Source organism: Lissotriton helveticus, chromosome 4_1 (assembly GCF_964261635.1).
Source record: "Lissotriton helveticus chromosome 4_1, aLisHel1.1, whole genome shotgun sequence".
In the NCBI taxonomy this organism is placed as follows: Eukaryota; Metazoa; Chordata; class Amphibia; order Caudata; family Salamandridae; genus Lissotriton; species Lissotriton helveticus.
Window position 1 is genome coordinate 520,827,959 of NC_136063.1, and position 18,756 is coordinate 520,846,714.

At 43.8% G+C, this 18,756-nt stretch overlaps 1 protein-coding gene across 2 annotated transcripts in view; it reads right to left on the bottom strand.

Annotated features, from left to right (window-relative positions):
* The window catches only part of PKIA (cAMP-dependent protein kinase inhibitor alpha), a 312,952-nt gene that overhangs the window by 232,421 nt on the left and 61,775 nt on the right, over nt 1–18,756 (bottom strand). For both annotated transcript variants that reach the window (XM_078685612.1, XM_078685611.1), the window contains exon 2: nt 9,202–9,371. The gene's annotated coding sequence lies outside the window, so the exon portion shown is untranslated. The remainder of the gene's footprint in view (nt 1–9,201; nt 9,372–18,756) is intronic.

An 18,756-nucleotide genomic window follows, 5' to 3' on the forward strand; every position in this document is an offset into this window, starting at 1 on the left:
CAAGGCTTCCTGAGTTTGTTCCAAGCTCTACCATAGCGTATACTTGCCTGAGGTCCTTTGGCTTGGCGAACCTCTCTGCCTGAGAGGGAGAATGCTATCAAAGCATGATCGGTCCAAAAGAGTGGTGAGATTTTACCCACAGTGATAAGGTGAAAGATTCTCAGTCATGAGAGATCCTGTAAGTTCTAAGTTGGCACTGTCCTCAACCAAAAGAAAGAGAAAGGCAGAGGGCCCTTAGAGGACCATATTCAACACTTGCAAAGGCTGAAAAGGAGGGGTGGGTTATTAATTCTCACAAGTATTTACAGCAGCGCCAAACCAAAAAGCGTGAAAAGTGCTTGTTTGGGAAAGAATAAATGCGGTGATACAGGTGGGGGAAAAAACCCTTAAACACCCAAAACAAGGACCAGATGGTCCGAAACAATACATTTCAAGTCCTATGCACTAGGAATAGAGTACAACAAAAATATGAAAACACTGTTCTCGAAGTTCATAAATGAAGAAGACGGAGTCCTTAACCGGTGTGGTTCAATTTTAATGCAGTGTTCCTGCGCAAAACCAGCTAACACTTGTTTTATCAGTGGGTTGAAAGACCCTTGACTTCTTCAGGGCTGGAGAACAACATGGGAAGTGAATCATGTCATAAAATTGTCTGTAACAACAATGATTGTACAGACAAAAAACATGATATCAAATTTACACATCAATACAGTGAGTCCAGCATTACATCAGCAACAATTCCCTGCACACGCGCCTCTTTCGCAAAGACACTGCCTGTAATTCAATATTGCATGCCAGTAGGGCTCACCCCTCCCACCAAATACAGGCCATCTCTTTTGGTGAATTTATGAGAGCTAAGAGGAATTGCAGTAATGAGGTTGAGTCTGAGAGTGCCTTAAGGGCATGAAGTCCAGTTTTAAACAGATAGGTTACACACAAGGGAACCTGTCTAGAGCAGAACGGAAGATCAGGAACATCTAAGTGACAAAGTGAGATTGATCACCAATTTTAATACCTATAGTTTGACTTTATCTAAAAGTCTTCACAAACATTGAAGACTCCTAATAGAGGATACCACACTCACGAAACATATCCACACACAACCTCAAATTACATACAGGAGGGGGAAAACTCTCAAGACTAGTCTTAGTCCTAGCTACCCTGTTTCCCAGCCCAGTGGCGATTGGTTGACACCACGTACCCTGGGCTTCCACAAATGTGGGTCTTGTGGGTGTGTAGGTGGGCATCCAACCATAAGAAGGATTTCTCAGGTCCGAATAAGACATATGTGATCAGGTGCAATATAAATTGCAACACCAAATTTGCGGATGCAAGTATATTGGCAGCACTCTCAGACCTATGAAGGAGAGAATTATGGTGCATACCCAGGCTGTAAAACTACGGGACCCCAGATACGCTATGGCTTTGCATGTATGGGAGTGCCCTTCACAGGGTCCCCTTAAGCAATTTGTGTTCTATGGAATAGATGTAATATATCCGAGCCCTAGAGGTGGCAACTGGGAACTCAGACTTTTTGAGGCGTTTTGGATCATGTGCCTTAAAACATATGAACTGGGTCTGAACAGTGACCGCGAAATGCATTACTTACTGGGGGACTGACTTTGTTTTTAGAATTCTTTGGATTTTACTTGAGGAAGCCTCGTTTCTCTTTAAACTGCATGGTTGCTAATCTACATTGGAGGTTTCACCATTTGTAGTGGGTGCAACACTGACTTGATCTGATTATGAACCACACCAAAACAATATTCTTGCTCACCCCCCTTTTGTTTTCTCCTTTTCCGTGGTGTCACCAAGAACATCACATAATTGTGGGTACGATTTACCTGTTTTGTTATGTGATATTGAATGCCAAGCATGAATTACGTATTATATCTGGTACATAATGGTCTAACTATTTACAGTGGTGCCTGTAATTCTTTCGGATTACCTGACACACCATGTTCAGCTATGCGTTTCACTGTAATTTATTCAATTTTTTTATACCTATGAATACTGTGTAGAATTACAAGCCATGTATTACAACAAAATGACCTGGCACACCATGTACAACTTTGCAATTCACTGTACTTTACTTTTCATATACAACTGTGTAGACTCATAAGATATGTATTACAAGGACCTGAGTATGGTATACTATGTACCATAAACGACTACAATGGACTGTCTCATGCAACAGAACTCGACATAGGAGTTTGGTTTGTAATTTATGGTGTCTTCTGAATGTTGACGTACGATGTTACCCTACATGTTTTTGGTTTAGGAATGTGCGTGTTAGCATTTGTGACAACGCACATCTTGATTTTCTGATTTTGCGTGATATTTTACGTAACAACCAAGGGCCAGATGTAGGTCGGCAAATACCGGTCGGTAACGGCCGATTTCAGCCGTTACCGACCAGTATTTGCAAATAGAGATGTAGGGGCCATCAAATTTACAGAATCAGTATATTTACCGATTCTGTAAAATACCGAATCGGTAAATTTACCGAATCGGTAAATCCAGATGTAGGTGGCACTTCAAACAGTGCCACAGGCCATTACCGATTCGTTATTTACCATGTAATACAATTGCATGGTAAATAACGAATTCCTGTGTACATGCACATCTGGGCATGTGCACCTGTGCCATGTGGCACACATACATGCCCTAAGGGCATGTATGTGTGCCACATGGCACACAAGCCAAAATCAGGGTTGCAACAGGGTGTCAAAGTGACACCCTGTTCCCCTTGCAAAATCAGTAATTTTACCGAATTGGTATTTACCGATTCGGTAATTGACATTGATTCCTATGGGCCTGTAGGCCCATAGGAATCAATGGCAATTGCCGAATCGGTAAATACCGATTCGGTAATTACCGAATCATACAGATTCGGTAAAAATTACCGATTTTTTACCTACATCTGATTTACCGAATCTAGAATACCGAATCGGTAAAATTCGGTATTCTCGAGTCGGTAAATCAGATTTACCTACATCTGGGCCCAAGTGCTTTGCTGTACATGTTATGATTTCGCTCTCAATTCTTCATAATGATTTTTATCAGTTTTCACAACTGTAATATTAAGTGTATTGCCGTTTTTTTCAACACTTCCGGGGTATTCCATGTCTTGTGCTTTCCTTGCCTGTAATCTAATCTGTCTAACTCTGACCGCCCCTACTATTGCCAATCAATTTTTAGTTGCCGTATGTCACAATCCCTCGTAGCTGAGCTTTTTCACCACTAATATGTCGGCCCATGGATAGGTTATATGGTCCAGTTCCCGAATTCAGGTGGCCGTATTAATGCACTTCCGGGTCATTTGTCCAACCGTATCCGGTTGGCAGAGATCCCGAGAATATGCAGAACGCTGGGCGCACTCGCCAAGGGTAAGTGTCAGTTTCTAGACACTCCGGTACAGTTAGCGACCTGTTGTCTCACTGGCGTAACTTGTGAAGACAATAATCGGCCATTTCCTCTCATCTTTATTTCTCTTGCAGTCCTTAAATTGGACATTTTGTACGGCTTACTTTGCTGTTGTTCAGTGCTTAATTTATGCCGGTGCTTTCCGGTGCTAAGCACCGGCACTTATTTCTCAGGGCTAGTTGAGTCCACATGCCTTATGAATCATACTTTTTTGGCTGCGCGCTGCTCTGAGTCCTGCCACTGTTCCAGTTCGCCCCACATCCCCATGAAGAGCTGATATCGCACATAAATGCGTGCGCACAAAACCTTTCGAATTGGATACAATTGGTCAGCCGTATACCTAAATATGAGCCACACACAGAACATTACCGTCAGAAGCTAAAGCTGGTGATTCCCTGCCTCGGCGTAGGTCACCAACACCGTCACACCCCATTTCAATTTTGCAGTCATTCATTGGTAGCTCGCTAGCATAGAGCACTACCAATAAACAATTGCAAAATATAATAGTAGCCTGCCTCGTCCCTCCTTGTCAAATCAACAAGTTTGTGGCCCAAATCGGACCAATCAGAAGTGTTTTCACCCTCGGCCCACCCGGGATACTGCGCAGTTGCCGCCTTAATCATTATCTGACGACAGAGTCAATCAGCCTGTCGTGGCGCATGTCTGCTCCCTCGCACATTACTTAAAAACTAAAAAGGCTGTCCCTCAGTGCCAGTAAGTAAGCCCTTTCACCAGTGCTATGTTTGTCAGCAATCTAAGCTTCTAATGTGTTTGGCAGAACGTGGCAGTCTGTATTGATGGGCCATGCTGAGGACAAGATAATCCTGATTCAATGGGGACATGTAATTATGTGTCGGGTAGGGAAAACGTGGGCCGCTGAAGAAGGAAGGCAGGCAAACATTAGTATCCTATGATGAAAGGGCTGAAGGAACAGGCTATGGAAAAGTGACTGGCGATAAATAGAATGCGGCTGCATCAGTTAATGAGAAGCGTTGGGTGTGGGATGCATGAGGACACGTCAGTCCATGTCCAAATAAACACGGGCCACCAAGGTCAGCCTTACAGAGACAAAGCTGGGTTGTACGAGGTGTGCTCATAAATAGGTATATGTTGCGTGGTGAGACGTGCACGAGGCACCGTCTCTGCAGTCTCAGCAGAACGTGATAAGACATTGGTAGAGAGAGTCGAGCATATATCGTCATGTGTCACCAGGTTGCTAAGTGATGTGTGGCTATGTGACACGCAGGGCAGCTAAGATCGACAGAATACTGATACATCAAAGGAGGATAACCAGGGTATTACCTGGAACCAAGGGGGTCATTAGGATGGTGGGCGGATTGCCCCCACCAGGCTGTCGGTAGCCACCGCCGGCCTGGCGGGGGCAATCCGCCCGCCATCCTCAGCCAAATGCCCCCCTGCCATATTAGTATGGCGGAGGGGACCGCGGCGGACGGAAAGACCGTCTGCCGCTTTTCTGCCCCGGTCACCTTGCGAATGGGGCGGAAAAGGTTTAATATGGTGGCGGTGTCTATCAGACACCGCCAGCCATATTACAATGGGCCAGAACAGATGCCTGTCCGTGGCGGCATCGCTGCCACGGAAAGGCATGCGGTCTTCACTTCGGGGGCCCCCTGCGGACCCCCAAAGTGAAGGCGTGGTGGGGGGTACATATGGGAGGTACCTGTGGTACCCCCCTGAATTTGCATATACAATGCGGTCGGCACCGCGCGGTGCCTGCCGCTTTGTGTATGCAAATACATACATACATTTATAGCATTGTGGCGGGCGGTGCTGAGAGCACCGCCCGCCACACTGTTAAAAATGCAGGATGCGCCCGCCACTGTGGTGGGCACATCCTAATAACCCCCACGGGACCCCCGCCCTTATGGCGGGCGGTCCCGAATTCCGATAGGATGGCGGGCGAACTAAGTCCGTCCGTCATCCTAATGACCCCCTAAGTGTATAGTGCAATCATGCTGGTAGAAAATGAAGGTAATAGTATTACTGGAAGCAATAAAGAGAGGTACAATAAAAATAGACATGTAATGTGGGCATATTACAGTATAAACAATTATGCATCTATAGTGACAGCAGCTGTGGGCCCCACACAATAAAACCTTATTTAGCAAAATAAGCAATTTGAATGCTTTGTAGACACATATAACACTGAACACTAGTACACAGCTGATGGCAGAAATACAAAACTGTCTGAACCCTGCCACTCAACAAAAAATTGCCTTGAGTGGCACGTTCAGGTAATCTTGTTTTTCTCTAATCAGCTGTGTGCCAGTGTTCAGTGTTATATTTGTCTACAAAGCATTCAAGTGACTGATTATGCTAAATAACATTTTATAGTATGTTGGGCTCAGGGCTGCAGCTCTTCCTCCACTGCTTCTGACTTTTAACTTTTGCAGCGAAAGAAATCTTTTTTTAAAGTTAAAAGCCGGTAGCAGTGGCTGAAGAACTGCAGCTGTGATCCCCACACACCATAAAACGTTATTTAGCAAAATAAGCAGTTTGAATGCTTTGTGGAAAGATATAACACTGAACACTGGCACACAGCTGATGGCAGAAATGCAAGATTACCTGAACGTGCCACTAGAGGCAATTTTGCGATGAGTGGCACATTCAGGTAAACTTGGTTTTCTTGTTTTTCTGCCATCAGCTGTGTACTAATGTTCATTGTTATATTTATCCGCAAAGAATAGAAATGGCTCATTATGTTAAATACCTTTTAATAGAGTGGACCCACGGATGCAGTTATTCCTCCACTGCTACTGGCTTTTAAGTTACAAAAAGAATTATTTTGCCTTGAGTGGCACATTCAAGTATTCCTGTTTTCTGTCATCAGCACACATGCTTGCAATTGTATAAGGAAAAACTAAAAGTCCTACAACGCATTGTGTTACGCTTGGTCTTCAAAGCCTTGTACTGGCTACAGGTACCACTCATTGTTGGTCCAATTGGCCGCTATTCAGGACTGCTCACCAACTGTGCCGTACCATAATGCTGTTACATAGACTAAACAGGCAGTCGTCACTGGAGTTTCACCTTCCTGCAGAGCAGCCTCAAATCCATTGGTGTGCTTAACGGAGTGTGGGGGAGTGGTTTTGGAAGTAGTGAGCTGCCAACTGGTAGTGTCTTGTGCAACTGCTTCCTCTTCCAGTCTTTAAATGTTAGCCAAGATCACTTTGGAATCCGGGAAATAGGCGGGTGGAACCAGTGGAGGAAGTGGGTGGAGCCAGGAGAGGAAGTGGGTGGATACGGGGACGTGGGTGTGACCTCCTACAAAAATTTGAGCACCTGCACTTAATATTTTACAAATTAAGCACTGCCGTTGGTTATACATTGTCAGAACTTTTATTGGAAGCACCGCACCTGGCGAAAATCGATTTTAGAGGCTCGGACAAGACATCTCTCTGGATCTGAGGTAAGGAGATGATTGCTAGTGAAATTGTCTGTTTCTTGGAAATTTTGTAGTCTGCTTTAGTGTCAGTATTGGATAAACTTTTGAAGGGTCTTAATGATAAGACATGTGACAGGGATTACTTTTCCCTTCAAACTCACAGATTTGGGAATACTTGAGTTACACGGAATTAACGATTGCTGTATGACCAACCAGGTCGGAATTATCACCAGTCTAGAGGTGAGCTTTGGGGGCATTATATGTTGTAGTCTGTCTTCTTAGGCACGTATCATCTAGAGACCCATATAGTTTGAAAAACTAGTGTCTAACTGGAATGCTTATTTTGTTTGTCCCATACGTCTATGCACCTATTATACTCTCTGCAGGTGCGCGTTGTCTTGCACGGGTTCACGTTTGTTATAGCTTTTTCTTTATTAAAGACTGCTTCAGTCTCACCGGCACCTAAACCGCAGATGTTTTTTTCTTTGGAAAGTGGTTTCTTTGGCAAGCACATCTTTCGAGTCTCTTCACTGGGTTTTCACTAAAATCACATACGATCATGGCATATGCCATTTACTATGACATCACTTTCTCCTCTTTTCCTCTCCCTCTCATTATTCCCCTTATTTTTCTTTCTTTTTTCTACATATTGCTTTTTCCTTTTTTTACCCTTTCACCTCATATCCTTAATTGGATCTTTGTCTTTTCCTTTTGAAATTATATAGGTTTGAATTTAAGAACTGTTACTACCTCACGGGTATTTTGGTCATTTCTTTGTTTTTTTTTTGTTTGATAACATTCTATTGTTTGGGCACACCTGGTACTGTAACTATTTATACAGGTATGTCATGTGTGTTTTTTGTCTGTACAATCACGGTCGTAACAGACAACATTATGACATGATTCACTTTCCATGTTGTTCTCCAGCCCTGAAGAAGTCAAGGGTCTTACAACCCACTGACGAAACACGTGTTGGCTGGTTGTGCGCAGGAACACTGCATTAAAAATTAACCACACAGGTTAAGGACTACAACACACATTAGGAAGCGTTCCCTGAAAGCTCTGCCCATCCATATGTAAAGGAAACAGATGGGATGGCGGGCTCCCATTCTCATTCTTTGGACTTCCAAAAAATAAACTGCCGGCATCAGCTGTCATTTGGTGCCAATAGTAATAAAGCTGGTCGACGTTCACTGCAAACTCCACAAGGAGAAATAATAGTGTGGCATACTACCTCGTTAATCATGGAGCTCCATAGTAAAAAATAGTGGAGTGGTGTGGCTCACTGGTTAGAGGCGGCAGACCCGGGAGCAGAAGTCGGCCCGGGACCAGGGTTCAATTCCCGACGCGGCAGGGTCGTGGACCAGGGTCAGCGGACTCGACAATTCTCGCCTCGGTGCCTACTCTAACCTGGGGTCCCACTCGGCAACTCTGGGCATTAGCTTGCCTAATCTCCACAACGGCCCCATCAACGCCGGGGATGCCTGGCTCCACCTTGGGGATTCCCAGTAGGGACCATCCCACAGGGAAAGCCAGGACGGGTTCCCCAGCGGTATACAGCGCCGGGACGCCCCTTTGCTGGGGCAGCTGTGCGCTTTACAAGTATACGACATTTAACATTTAACATTTAAACGTTAGATTGAAACATGCTGCCTCAATGCACAACAAAAAGCGCTAGCTTGGCAGTGTGCCATTTTCAATTCGCTTATAGGATATATTAGGGAAAATTATATAATTGAATAAACACTTTTTCGGTATCTTTTCCCCATTCTGTCTGTGCATGCGTTTTCTATTTAACTGTTATTTTCGCCACAGCTGTTTGAGTTGACTCGTCCAGTGTCTTATTTCATACAGTGTATATTTTCAAACTAGTCTGGTGCCAAAACCATGTCCCAAGACACTTAACCCTTCCCAGGCAGTGCATGAGGCGTGATTTGTAAATACGTCCAAGTTAATAAGGCAAACGTAGATTTGTTAGCTCGGTATGATCGATCGAATATACATATAGCAATCATATTGACACTGCAGAGTGTGTAAATAAGAAATAGCACTTCTGCCATATGATTAAAAAAACGGTTTACAGTGTAAAGGGCTCTCTGCGTTAGTAGACATTATAGTACTTTTGGAAATAATTTAAATTTTAGTATTTTAGTCTGTTATGTTTAAACCTATATCAATCACAGTATAATCATTTGATTTTTCTAAGCATTTCATAAGAACATATTAAAACAATGGACGAAACTTAAAAAAGCACACATGTAAACAAAGAAACGAAACCGAGGCTCCACTGTAGTGCAAACAAAAGAAAGACAATCATGGTAAAACCACCGGTCAAAATACAAAACGTAATGAGATCCAGAGCCACTTACTGCTGTGTGATCTGTTCTACAGAATGGAGGCGGCTTTAAACTGGGTATTTACATGTTGAGGCTGGCTGTTCCCAGCATCCACAGCTGTTCTATTTTTGGATATCTATGTCATCAGCTTGCCTTAGACTGCTGCAGCTGTCCCTTGAGTGGCTCTCCAACCAATAACAGCCCTGCACAAATCACAAGAGGGAAACAAAAGAAAGCGCTGAACAATACACCCTCTTACATTCCAGTTCACCAGCACACATTCTGCCCGCACAAAGAGAGAAGGCTGCATTTTAAAATAGTCCCCTCGTCAGCTGAACGCCTTGTGTCTTCGGGCACTTGTCTGCTTACCGTCTTAGCCGTAGGACGGTTTCCTGTGACCTAGGGGACGTGTTCTCCCACCAGGTCTTCACCTTTAGAGAAGGGTCGCTGAAAGAGACGTGGGATGGTCGGAGCTAGGCTTTCTCAGAAGAAATGCCATTACTGTTCATGTAATCAAGTAAAGGGCAAAGCATTTCTTTTTCCTGTGCAAACTGTTAGATAATAGTAAATAGTGCCACTGACATGACGACATTCAAATGAGGAGTTTTATAGTAAGAAACGTTCCTGCGTGTTGTATTGCTCACAAACCGTAGTGTCATTATCTGTGTTACTGAAGTGCTGGAAAGGTTCGCGAACAGATACATCCTCTTAATAACTCTCCAAGTCTTTGCCAGACAACAGGACCTGATTCCCAAAAGTAGTACTCTCACTCGGGGCACAAGTCCTAAAAAACAGAAGGTGGGGTACTAACCAAGTTAGGAAGTATGCAAGTGACATCCTGGTGCTTGACATCACAACAGCTTACCATCATGGCATCACAGGAAGTGACATCTCAACCCATGACCTCACAGGTAGTGACATCACAAGAATTGTCATCAGATCTTAACATTTCACACACAGTTTTCGCAGGTCAATCATGAGTACATTTCAGCACAATATGAGATTTACAAATGAGATTTTGTGTCTAGATTGTGCCAAAAAAGTGACACAACCCTGACCTAAGATTTGTGCCTCAATTTATACTTCTTTTTTTTAAACCGCCACAAAGAAGTTGACAGCAAGGATACACATAGTAGTAAATCTATTCTGCTTAATTGGATGCAAAGTCTGCATTTTTAAATATCTCATGGGGTTAAGGCACCTGCTGAAGAGATCGTTGTGTGCCCAGTAAAACCTAGGGAACAATAATAATTGTAAGATACATTTTCTGGGTAACACATTTGCTAGAGAGACCTGTGTTTTCTCTGTCCTAGTTTTGAGTAGAAGTACCATAGAGGGTTAATGCGTTTCCTGCAAAGCACTTCCTCTAACACGCAGATAACAGATTTTTAGTTTTACGAAGCCAGGTAAGTGAGTTGCTTCTTTTAACAAAGAGATCCTTTGGTTACGCACAGTTCATAAACTGTAATCCTTCTAATATAGCATAGCAAGTTATGAAGGACATGTGGGTGCCTGTAAATTACACTGTACAAGGACAGCATATTTGAGTGTGGCCCACTTCTTGGAGAGTGGACGGCTTCCGCCCAGCGAAAATAGTGGGTGGATGCCATGTACCCGCGTGTACCCCCGACTTGTGCCCTGCTCTCACTCATGAATCAAATATTCATTCAAATTCAAATTCAAAGCATTCGCTGTTTGGATGTATGCAGATCACTATTCTCAGACAAGAGCTATGTGTGTGAAAAGTACCAGGGAGACTGCCCTATTACTGCCCTATTACAGGCATCCTCTGGCAGTCTCCAGTGAATACTAATGCTGTGGGCGGTGCCCACTGCTTTAGTATTCTTTGACTCATATGAGTAATTTAGGGGAGGGGGCTTGAGCCTGCTGACATCAGTACGCCTGGTCCCTCTTTTTAAGACCTCACAGGACCCTGCTTTCTCATATTGGCCTTAAAGTCATACCAGGCACAGTATTAGTATCACTCCTATGCCTACATTAGAGCTATGATTAAAATATTGTACACCAACATCCTGCCTGAATGTTGGTCTAGGAATTTTGAATTCAAGTAGGGGGCACAGTTGTCCCCCTACTTGTATTGTGCTTTCCCCTGAGCTGTAAACCATGACTCCTGCAGGAGTGCCATACCTGGCCATTCTCAGTGAATAAGGCATGCCCATGGATCTGACCCTGTTTGTACTAGGCCTGTGTGCCTGTGCACACATCATTTTCAGCACATATTTAGCAATGGCATTTCCTTTTTAGGTTGCAGCCTACCAGATAGCAAAACTGGCTGGATTGCTAAAGACAGCTTGGTGACTTTCAGAAAGTTGACCTAGGAATGCATTCTACCTGTTCATTTCCATTGCTTTGTGGTTTGCAAACTCACTTTTTCTGACTTTCTATTTGCTGGCTTTATTTGCTTTAGGCTCTCCAGGTTCAGTTCATCCTTCCCATTGCCTAAAGCGTGTTTACTTCTTCCACAAACTCCCTCTCTGTAACCTGTGTTGAAATGCTATTCTTATCTTGTCACATTTGCTGTGCATTTAAAGACCGATGTCAAATGTAAGGGGCTGTCTTCTGAGGGTACTTGTTCTGTTTTCTTTCTCCACCTTCAAAGTGAGAGGATTTCTGTGACAATCTACTAGGGTAGGAAAGAGGTTTTATTCTAGCATATGACAACATTTAAATGTACTGTGTAAGTATTTCAGAATATATCAAAATTAGGAACAGAAATGAATCATATTTCTTTTATTTCTGAAGTGTGTTGGAAACAAATACTTTAATATGATCGAAACGAATCATTACACTAGGTGATTCAATTTCCCTACTCATGTGTGCACTTTAGAGTTTTATTAGTAAAATTGTATGTTAATTTAAATGTAATGGTCATTTCAATTTAAAATGTGTTGTCTTTAATGGCATTGCGGTGACATAACATGCATACTCCGCTCTACACCACTCCACTCTACTGTGCTCTACTCCACACCACTGGACTCTACTCTACACCACTCCAGTCTAGGCCACACCAATCTAATCTTCACAACTCCACTCCACATCACTGTACTCTGTGCCACTCTACAACACTGCACTCTATGCCACTGCACTTTATGCCAATACACTCGACGCCAATGCACTTTACTTTGTAACAATCAACTCTATGCCACTGCACTCTATGCCAATTCACTGTATGCCACAGTAATCTACTCTGCACCACTGCACTCTATGCCACTACATTCTTCACCACTTTACTCTACGCCATTACACTCTATGCCACTCTACGCGAATGCACTCTACCCTGCACAGCTCTACAATCTACAATACGCCACTGCACTATACATAACTCTACTCCACTCTGCACCACTCCACTCCACTCTATACTACTGTACACCACTCTACTCTTAACAACTGTACCCTACGCTAATGCCCTCTACACAACTGCACTTTATGTTACTACACTCTATGCCACTGCACTCTACTCTGCACCACTGTACACTGTGCCACTGCTCTCTATGCAACTCTACTCCACTCTAAACCACTACTCTCTACTCTGAAACACTGCACTCTCTGCTACTGAACTCTAGGCCTCTCTATTCTGTACTACTCCAATCTACACTACTCTCCTCTATGCCACTGCACTCTAAGGCACCATAACCTACCGTGCACCACTACATGCTACTCTACCCTGCATCACTCTATACCACTGCACTCTATGCTACTCGACTCTACTCTGACCTCTACACCATTCAACTCTACTCTGCCACTCATCTCTATTCTGCATCACTGCCCTCTGCATCACCAAAGTCTACTCTACTCTATGCCAAAACACTCTGTGCCATTGCACTCTGCACCACAGCACTCTGTGCCACTCTACTCTACGCCACTCTACTCTGTGCCACTTCACTCTGCACCACTCCACTCTGCAACACTATAATGTAGGCCACGGCATATAACTGTGTTTGAACTGGGGTGGCGTAGTGAGCTAGAGAACGATGATGGATTCCACCCAGATCTGTGACTGGGGGTGAGTGTTTGAAAAGTTTCAGCACTCTGTTCATCATCTCCTTGTGTTTGCTTTGTTCGCCCTAAGTTGGCAGGGTATGCCCAGACGTGGGTCACTTTCTCACTTTGCCACTGGATTCAAGCTAGCCTGGCTGATGATGGGGGGTGTTACCACAAAACCAGTTCCAAGATGCTTGTTTCCGGTCCAGGGAAGACATGGCTTGGCAGTTCGGGCAGAACTGTTCCCTTGAGGCACGGGGTCAAGAATGATTTGCATATAGCTGTGTGTGAACTGGGGTGGCGAAGTGAACTAAAGAACGATGATGGATTCAACCCAGATGTGTGACTGGGGTGAGTGTTTGAAAAGTTTCAGAACTCCGTTCATCACCTCGTTGTGACTGCATTCTACGACACTGCATTGTATGCCTCTGAATTCAATGCCACTGCACTCAATGTCACTATACTCTGCAACATTCTACGCCAATGATCCTTATACCAGTCCACTCTACCCTATGCCACTCTAGTGTATGCCACTCTATGCGACTCCACACTTTGCCACTCTAATACACAACACTCTCTGCCACTACACTCTACAACACTCTACTCCACTCTTCACCATTCCACTCTACGACACTCCATGCAACTCTCCTCTATGACACTAACTTTGAGCCATGCTGAAGAGGAGCCACTCTGGTGTACAACATGGCTAAAACACTTTGGCATAGCCAGTAGTTCTTGCAAAGTTGAGACCTATTGACTTTGCCAGTGCTTGTTATTATTGAGGTTGTGCATAAGAGTCCGGTGACAAATTGGGTTGTTGGTTGTGGGGGGTAAAACCTTACACAAGCAACAGCCATAATCCTTGTCAAGGTGAAACACAAAAAGTCACTTAATTAACCTGTGCTTAACCTTCTGGTAGCTTGGCACAAAAGCAGTCACGCCTAAATTAGAGGCAATGTGTAAAGTATTTATTTAGCAAATAAATAGTAATAAAGTGAAACACAACAGAAGAAAAATCCCACACATATTTAAAAAAAAACAATAGATTACATTATAATAAATAACTTGAGACCAAAATGACAAAAATCCAATTTGTGGAACTGGAGATATGCAACTTTATATATTTAGTTGAAAGAAGCGCCAAAAGACATAAAGCACCAACTGAGGTTATCCAGTCGCATTGGATGGGGCAACGTCACAAATTCAGCCTGACTGTGATGGAACACAGCAAGGGAACAGGACCAAATCTGACCTGCTTAGGATTGCACCTTATGTTCTTGATTCTTGAGCATTTTTGCTTTGCGAGGCTTTGCGTAGTTCGGCGTCAGTTCCAATGAAGTGGTGTAATGAGGCTTTGCAGGGATTTGCATTTCTCTGCTTCAGTTCTGATGATCTGTGCAAGGCTACTTTGTGTCGCTCTGCATCAGTTCTGATGTTGCTGGTAGATAAGCTTTGCGTTGCTCAGCGTCGATTCCAAGGAGGCTGTTAGCTGTGTGACGAGGCTTTGTGGGGTTTCGCGTCAGTTCTGATGGGGACCACAGCTGGACTGGCAGAGAACCTTTATACCCACTTCTAAAGGGTACAGGACTGGGGAGGCAACACTTAGGGAGTTAACACTCACAGCAGACAAAATCCAGGTGCAGGGTTCAAGATGGTTGAAGCCTTTTCTTTCCCTGAAGCACTGATCAGGTGGCCACCCAACAAGCCCAAAATTCAACTTTCATTCCTGTTCCCAATTGGAAATTATAACTTATTAAATGTAATGAGGTAACAATAAGTATCAGTTATTCAGCACCAAGATATCCTTCTGGATGAGCGTGCGCTGTACAAGTACACGTTATGTTATGTTATGTAAACCATTGTTATCCTTTGGGAGAGGTAGGCCTAGCAGTAGTTTTTCATTACTTGGACATGTAAATCTTAAAAGTACATGTCCAACCGTTTAAATACACGAACCCTGCGCTCTGGGGCTGTGTAGGGTAGGGCCTACCCTCAGGGTGACTTACTCCTATAAAAAAGGATGGTTTAGGCCTTGCAACAGGTTTATTTTGCTAGGTCAAAATGATAGTTTACAACAGCACACACAGGCTGTAAAGCCAGGCCTGAGACATGTTTAAAGGGCTACTTAAGTGGATGGCACAAGGACAGCTGCAGACCCACTAGTAGCATTTAATGGGCAGGCCCTTGGTACCCTTGATACCACTTTACTAGGTACTCACAAGTAAATCAAATGTGACAATTAGGTGTAAGCCAATTTTACCATGTTTAAAGGAGAGAGCACAACATTGTAATGGTGGTAGAGTAAGTAGAGTCCTAAAGGCCAATGAAAGCTGGTTCAAAAAATAGGAGGGTTACGGAAAGGTTTAGAGATGACCCTGCAGAGAGGGTCAAGTCCAACAAGTCCCTTCCCCACCACCTGTTCAGAACTTTGCTAACTTGTTTCTAGATGTCAAATGTGACAAGCCACAACAGCCAAGTTTAAACATTTGTTTAGTTCCTCGAATTTTATGACGTTTTGAAATAAGTTAGATTCAATATACAATCATCAACTGGTAAAGACATGAAGAAAAGGTAAGGATATCATATCCATGATTTCAAACTGGGATATCAAGCATAAAACCCTAGTCACAACACACAGCAGTACATATCTGGAAATCTAGGAAAGAAAAAGTTCGGTAGAACTGTTCTAAAGAAGTTGCTGCTACCTGCTCAATTATGATTACTCGTATGTATGGCTACTGTAAAATAGGATGGAGGGAAGCAGGGGCATTGAAAGAAGAGGAAGGCGAGGTAAGTTAGTACAGAGAGTTAAGATGATAATAGATCATTGTGAAGTTAGAGGCACATCCAACATTAGTTGGATAAGCAAATGAATGTCATATCAAACACAAATGACAATACAACTAATGCAACCAAACACTGGCCATCATCTGTCAGTTTCCACCAAATACGGTTCACATCAGATTTGTTGAAACCAACCCATTCCTATCATTCACAGATGGTTCTAGCATGATATTTGTTCTAGCATGAAGTGATTTATTGGATGCTTATAATGATAAGAATGTCAAAATGTACACTTTCAGATTCCAGGGGATAGATATTGAAAGGTGACTACATTGTATAAGATTAAAATTGTGCTTCACCACATTCCAAATATTGATCCAAAATTCCTTCCCTATGGGGCAATGAAATAATATATGTTGAAAGTTACCTACCATGTTGAAGACCCAGCTCAATAGATCGGGGTGCAGTAGGGCAGCAAGTAAATTCGGAGGAGTTTAGATGACTTTGGCTATGTTAAAAAGTGGGCCATAAAATTCCAATCTCTGTGCAAACAGCAACTTGTGCAACGATCAGAATTCCAAGTAATGAGGAATAAACCTCACCTTTATCGATAGAATTATCTCCACTTCCTCAAATGTTTACCCGGTCAGATTCAGCAGTTCAAATCTGCTGAAATCTACCTTGAGTAAAATACCCAGCAATTACCATGCAATTCAGAACTCATTTCTTAAGTACTAAATTTCACGTTACGTTCAATTTCTTAATTTAAAGAACACTGAAGGCCAAAAAGCTCCTGCTGATAAGAGAGAGGAGAAGAGTTTACTGTAGAACAGAGTGCAGGACTGTTAAGGTCATAGTTAAAGGTAAACTTGTGTTTAGTGAGCTTAAAAGTCTGTGTTTTAAATAGATTGGAAATGGATTAGACAATAGGAGCAGGAGATCAAATTAGCCAAGTATGCATAGAATCTGATAAGAAGTCTTAAGTGCACAATGGTAAAGCAAATTAACCAACAAGCATGCATTCAAAAGTAGAAGAATACTTAGTTTATTAAGCATTGTTAGAAACAGCAATAAAGGATGTGTAGAGAATTAGGTTAAAGTCTAGGGTCACAGATGACCTCTTGTTTTTTTTACAAATAATCTGTATCAATGTGTAACAGTCTAATAATCTATTTTCGGAACTTTTGTAACCCCCGTTGTTTAACTCTGTGTAAAAGAAGCTGCCTACAAAGCAGCATTATGAGACCAACCGTTTATTGATGAGTACTTGCCACTCTTCCTGTCACAACAGTAAAGAGCTGTTTTTACATTTCCAAAGATGAGTCTGTCTTTTTCTTCATTTTTAAAGTCACCCTGCAAGAGTTTGCAAGCCAGCCTTGGAGTTTCTCTTGCCCCCACCTGACTGCTGCCATCTGAGTACAGCCTACACCCTCTGCATAGATTATTGCACACTTATTGATGAGATAAGCAGGCACCATGTTCTCTGAAGTTCTAACTATTTACAGAGGATCAGGTGTTAGAAATGGGGGTCTCTAGTTTGCAAGGGCTTGCACCTTTGTCCAAGTAGGGACCCTTCTTCCTAGTCAGGATAAGGGAGTTACACTCCTAAATTAACCCCTGCTCACCCCCTTGGTAGCTTGGCACGAGCAGTCAGGCTAATCTTAGAGGCAGTGTGTAAAGCATTTGCACATAACCAACAGTAATATAGGGTAAATAGGACACCACACCAGTTTAGAAAAAAAGCCAATATTTTTATATACAAGATCAAAAACGTCATGAATCCACAATACAGTACATAAACATCTACAGTTATCAAAATACGCTTTAAAAACAGTTTTTTGATGTTGATAGCTCCGTCCGGGGCTATCACGGCGTCATGAGCAAACAAATCCTAACAGTTTAGGCTGGTCGCGACGTCGCAGACCAGCTACGGTGTCGGGAAGACTCGCAAACAGTACCTGATAGAGATGCAGGGCACGAGGCCCTTGAAGTCATTCGCGTTGCAGGTCGAGCTCCTTTTTGTTGGGATCAGGAGCACTGGTGTCGGCTGGTGTAGGGTGCTACAATGCGAAGTGCAGCGGTGCGGCGTGCGGAGCCCTCAGGTCGTGGTGATAGCAGTGGCTCAGTGTCGGCATCAGATGGCGTCGCCGGTGAGACCAGGGTCACAGTGCGAGGTGAAGACAGTGCTCGTCATGGTGCTGGCAGGCCACGGTGCAAGCAGCGGCATTGTCGTTGCTGAAGCGCTGTCATCGGCTGACAAATGGGAGTCGATGATGGTGGAGTCTGTAGGCCAAGGCTGCAGTGCGAGATGAGGGCGATGCGTCATGTAACTTTACGAGCAGTGCCCTCGAACCACCGTGCAAGCAGCGGTGTTGATTTTGGCATGGAGCGGCAGCATCGTGGAGGCCAAGGCATTGTTGTGAAGCGAGACAATGAGGAGTGCGGTGACCACAGGTTGGGGTGTGAGCAACAGCTCGGTGGTGGGGTCAGCATGTGTCGTCAGTGAGACCAGGGTCATGGTTGCGGCAGTGCTTTCTGCAGTTCCTAGGCTTCGGCGTGAAGCGAGGGGGTGCAGAGTGTGGTGCCCATAGGTCGCGGTGCGAGCAGGGGCTCGGTAGCTGCATCAGCAGATGTCGTCGGTGAGGTCAGGGTTGCAGTGCGGCATTGCGGCGGTGCCCTCTACGGTGCCCTCAGGACACAGAGTGGGCAGCGGCGTCGTATACATCGTTAAGTTGCTTTTCTTCTGCGGCAGCACCACACACACAGTCCCCAATGCTGAGGGCAAAAGAGCTTGAAGTCTTT